This window comes from Diabrotica undecimpunctata, chromosome 4 (genome assembly GCF_040954645.1).
Source record: "Diabrotica undecimpunctata isolate CICGRU chromosome 4, icDiaUnde3, whole genome shotgun sequence".
NCBI classification, from domain to species: domain Eukaryota; kingdom Metazoa; phylum Arthropoda; class Insecta; order Coleoptera; family Chrysomelidae; genus Diabrotica; species Diabrotica undecimpunctata.
Genome location: NC_092806.1, coordinates 24,495,555 through 24,501,554, shown reverse-complemented (window position 1 = coordinate 24,501,554; position 6,000 = coordinate 24,495,555).

The following is a 6,000-nucleotide window of genomic DNA, read 5'->3' as shown; positions in this document are numbered from 1 at the left end:
TCTTAATATTTTGCATATACATACATATAACACCCGTCGATCTATTTTAGTCAATTATCAAATTTGGTATATATTTGCGTAAGGAGTAAAATTGAAAAATGATTCACCTCTGAAACCATAAAGGTAATACACATACCTTATTAGGTCAGTAAAGATTTCTTTGACAGGTCATCTTTTCGATTTTACATCGTCCATTAGAGCAGTATTGTTCTCGGGGTACCTGTCAATCGGAAATCACTGTTCCCACGGCGATCTAGATCTACGAGCTCGAAAACAATGCTCGACAATTAACTCTCCTCAAGAACAATCAATAAAAATCTAACGGAGTGAGCGTGGTTACACATTTAAAGAAAACATTGGTGTTATGTAGTTCTGAAATTGTTTCCAACAGCGCCGTGATCAGCATATCTTATCAGGAACGGACTCAAAATATTAGCCATTATTTTTTCGTGGATTCTACTTATGATTTTTCGTTTTATGTTTCAACTCGCTCGAATAGAAGAAGAATGAGATAAAAGTTTTGATTATTATTGTTCTATTATCAACTGGTAATGTTATAGAACTTATGTTCAATTTCGTTTTGCCTTAGGTCGTAAAAATCGTCTACCCATTTCAGTTTTTAAGTTTTTCTGATAAAATTATTTTTTTTTTCACATTGGTAGATTTTGGTGCTTTAATTTCGTCGGTAATTTTGTACTTTAGATCAAATGATTTAAACTGCAACACCTGGATTCTGTATGCACATTAACCAAAGTGAACTTACTACTACAGCTTTTAACATAATATTATATTTTAAAGAAAAAAATGAAATTCATCAAAATATATGTCACAAAAATTAAAAATAAATATAAATTATCACTATCTCACGGAAAATTCGCTCTAGTAAAGATATTATTTTAGAAATACCTAATCCAGCTCGGTTTAAATATTTCTGCAATAATATCTTCTTAATCTCGTTGTCTAAAAAACTAGATTTACCTCAACATTCATCTTATTATTCCAGTAATGTCAAGCAATTGAATTAAATATATACCATTTTTTATTACTTTATTGGCACATCCCTAGAGTGTACTGCAATATATCCAAACTGGTTTTTAGTATTTGGTTATAGGTTATTAATTTATTATGAGTGAGCAATTTACAATTTATCCCTACCAATCCGTTGGTACATCTTTTTGCATCGAATAAAACACTCCTCTGTTTTTTTTTGATGTGGACCTTCGCAACTTATTAGTGGATTCTACCTATTTTAGAATAACTGTGTTATCTGCGAAGATATCAATATTGTTTTTTAACTCTGTAAAGTCACGCATATATAATATATATAGGATAGACCTAATATGCCACACGTCTTCTAGCTGTACTCTGCGTATAGTTTTTCTTTTATTTTTATTCTCAAAGATATAAAAGTTATATTTTATAGCAATTTTTTTAATTATGTTAACTCATTTTTCAACTATGTATATTACCTACAAGATAGGAAGATGCTACCCTGCAACATAGGGAGATTTAAAGTAGAATAAATTGTCATTACCTTCTGTATATCACTTACTAATTTATAAGACCAAATTTAATTGAAATTTTTGCAAATTGAAAATATAAACGTTATGCATTTTTGGCATTCATACATTTGTTACTGAATCCTACACTGACCATCAGCATATCTGATGTTATATGCAAACTCATTTCTCTACGTGAGCTGCTCAAAGCCGCCTTTGTGGTTCGACTTTTCAGTTTCGGTATGTAATGGTATATATTTCGAGTGGAAAATCAGTCACGAATGTTTGGTAAGCAAAGAGGCAAAGTCAGAGGACTGTGAGAGGCATGTCGCCTACGCCTCAACAGATTTTTCGGAGGATACTACTTATTCGTACCAAAATAATTTTTACATACTGATATACAGTTTAAAAATTTTGGACTAAAATTTTCTATGTAATTTTTTAATATACCTGGGGCACCATTTATCTTTTTTGACGAATAATATAAAACGAGTAATTTTAAAATAGTCTCTTCTATGATTTATATAAAATATACATTTTTGCATGGATTTACATGCAATGACTTTCATGTCAACGTCAAATGTCAAAGGATTTATTTTATTTTGTATTAACGTCTTCTTTTGTCGACGATCATTATCCATGCAATTAATCAATAGTGATTGGAAAAAATCATTTTGAGCGCCTAAATAGTCGGTTTTTAGAAAATATGATCTGATACCGTCTGTTTCTTTCTTTATTTCATGGAAGACGTCGGATATACCAATGGTTTTGTATATCTGGATTGTATATTTTGGTTGTATATACTAATTTGTCATAATGAACCAGAGAACCAGACGACTATTTTGAAGAGCTTACTACTTACTTACCCTCTTCAGTGCCAGTCAAATTGTGAGCTTTAGTGCTTTACCAGATCCAGGGCTCTTTCATTGGCTTGCTTTAGGTCTTTTTGGGTACACTGGTCGCACACTAGAAAATAATCAATGGTTTGTACACATAGTCACAGCCACATAGATCATCTTTAGTGTAGATTGTACTTGCAACTTCACTCCGTAGATAGTTTACACGTTACCACTTGTTGAAAGGTACTTTTGATCCAATAGGTAATTCCTTCTTAGAGTTAAGCTTCAAAGTTCTCTCTTTCGTTCGTTTAGTTATTTGGTGTAGTCATGCAAGGGGTGATGGTGGTCTTTGACTTGTTTGTTTTTCTTGGCCTCTGCTCTTCTGATCTAAGGTGGAGCTTTTCCTGCAAAGAAATAGATTTTAGGAACTGTGGTAGATATAAGACACCCTGTTATGATTAGATTTTTCTTATTTAAAGCAGTGTCCACCTGAGAGGCTTGTGTTGATAGTTTCCAGACTGGAGCTGCGTACTCGGCTGCTGAGAAACTTAGTACAAGCAAACAAAGGACGTGTGGATTAACACCACAAGTTGTACATGCCAGTTTCTTTACGATATTGTTTCTTGATATTACTTTCATCTTAATTCTGACAGTGATGTTTGTTGTGCTCTAATTTCTGACCAGATCACACAACTTAAGCTTTTTGTTAGCTTCTTTATTATTTTAATAAAAAGCACATACCTCTACTAGGTTTGGCTTCAGGTGGTTTGGTTCATAGTAAGCTTTTAGTTTATCTAGTGATTTTGAAAGTTTGCCATCTTTGAATTTGTGTATATGTTGAATGGCAGGGGATCCAGCTTACTACTCTGAACCAATCCATTCTTTTGGGGTTTCCAGCGGCTGTTTTGACTTTGTAGTGTAACATAAAATTGGCGGTTGTGTAGTATATATCTTATAAAGTTGGTTAATTTGATGTCTTTTGACACATTGTATACTTTGATGACCTTTAAGGGTTTACAGTATCACAAATTGCGCAGAGGTCCACGAATGCCACGTCCGTTATCTGCTTTCTTTCCAAGCCATCTTCAATATGTTGGGCAGATAGAGGATCAGCCAGAACGGAAACCAGCTTGTTCAAAGAGCTTAGGTCGAATAACTTTTGTAGGATTAGGTTCTCAAATAACAACTGATTTTGTAGATCTTCATGACTTTTGTCAGTAAGCAAGCGGCGGCCTGTAATTAAGTGGCAAATATTAGGGTTTTATCGCTAAAAGTGAAAGTAAGTTGATTAAAGAACTCCAATTATGAATATCCATGTTGAAACTTATGGTAAATTATTGCACGAAAATTTTTTAATTAGTTACTCTGAATACCATGAGTTGGTCAAAATGCGTCACCGAGCTTTCTAGTGAAGACGTGGTGAGATGACACCTAATAAAACCTGTTTTCAATACTAAAAATATAAGTAATGCAATTTGTATTTGACATGATATTATTTAAAGGCTTATTCTTGTTGTTTTAAATTTTTGGTGGTAAAATTGGAACAAAATTTTTCGATCCAATAGTAGCAGAATTCTAGGAGGTGGAAATAAAAGCTGACAAACTCATTTTATCTTATAATTTAAAATTGCTCTGAAATTTAGATAGCATATTGCTACATATTTTAAATTTCGAATCATTATGACTACCAATAATTTAACATAACGTGAGAGTAGTAGCGAAACAAATCCAAATACCATTATAACCAAAATCTACCGTATAATTTTAAATAGATTTGAGCTATCAGTCAATTATGCCTTAAATATATCAATGCTACCTCATATTCCGCAAATGAGAAGGCCTACACTTAAGGTATCTCGATAAATTGAATATTCTTTATTTCGGTAATTTGATTTTTACATAATTGGTTTAAGAAAGCCGAAATTATTTCGGTAGTTCAGTAGCTCCTTTCGGGTCATTTCACCTACCACTTAAATCAGTGACGTGCTCTAAAATTTAGGGCACATACAATTTTTTTTTAAGATTTGGGAATATCTGAAAACAAAACTGAATGGGTGCAATATTATAGAATTGTTAGAAAAAGAGAGGCAAACCAATGTTAGTAATAAAATTTGTAAAAGACGAATAAACAAAAAATTGTACAAAAAAGAAGAAATATTGTGCCATAGTATTTGTATGTATATGATTCTGGTTGTGATCAAAAAGTATCAGGTCTTTACGTTTAATATCTTCTTTCCAAATGTTTTAATGTTGGAATTATCTTACATTTTATCATTCTTTGCTTACTTTTCGTTCATCAATTAAGACAATTTTTATCCCACATAGAATATTCTTTATTCTCAACGTTACATACTTTCTAAATTGTACCCACTGTAGCTCTGACTGGTACCGCACCTGCACTTTAGTAGTCTGTACGTGCCAATCGAGTGGCCGCTCAATTTCTAATTTCTTTTGATTCCCAATACAATATTAATCATAGTTTTGGCTATTAATCTCAAGGAATTATGGTAGCAATAAATAAGTTTGTGGCTTTTTTTTAATACTGGACATCGGATCTTACAACTAGGTGGTCTCGCAAGTTATAGGATGAGAAATACTAGAAGTACGACACGTGCAAAAATAATAAAGTGAACGGTAGGATATAAAAAATATTTTTACTGTTTTATTTTTATTTTTAAACTATTTTGATCAGCCCTATTGGCAACAAATTTGACATGTTCTCCAAATATTCACTTACAATCAAACATGACGCCCAAATACTTCACCCTCTTACTGGAAATATTTTGTCTCCTTCCAGCATAAAAGAGATATGATTCCTGTTTTTTGATATGCTTTTGCCTAAACTTTTTTTCTTTTCACTTTACTTTGCTCCAGTTTCATATCTTAATTTACTTCTGTTCACTTGGTTCTTTTTTTCTTTAAACATTCTCCCTTAATATAGTAGTTAGCATCTTATAAGTAAAACTGCTTTATGCTTATTCCTACCAAGTCTAATATATCTTATTTTTTTTAGTATCGGAACTGTCTTTTGTCGGAAAGTCTTTTGATCCATTCCATGGGCATTTATCCTTTAAACCATATCCTTCGTATAAATGTAGCAGTTTTCTTCCTAAAGTAATTTCTTATTCTCTCTTTAGTTCTTCGTCTTTACGTGCCATACATGGAGGTAGTTGGCAACCATCATGATTATTCTGATCTTAGATGCCGCAGCCTTGAAAAGCCCGAGAGATGAGTATCTATATTATTCTCGCAAGTTGCACAGCCATAAGATTCTTCTCCTTTCCACATTTTTCCTTCCCTGGATTTTTCCTTGCATAACTAATTAAAGTACTGAGCAGTAATATCTTTTGAAACGCATAGCATGTCCCAGTTACTGATTGTTTCTATTATTTCTCTACTCTTATGCATTCTTTTCATGACTTCATTGTTTATTACATGTACAATTTATGATATTTTCAGAATTCTCCTGTATCCTCATAAGTTAAATGCTTAAAGTTCCTTAACTGACGCCATGTTCAGGGTCCACGCCTCCGTTTTATATAATAGTGTCAAGAAATCAGTTTGCCAACCTTAAATCTAGCTTCAGATACCTTGTAAAAAGCACCACCCTTAGTTTGTTAAGATTTTTACGTGGTTTTCCTATACGCACTTTAATTGTTTTG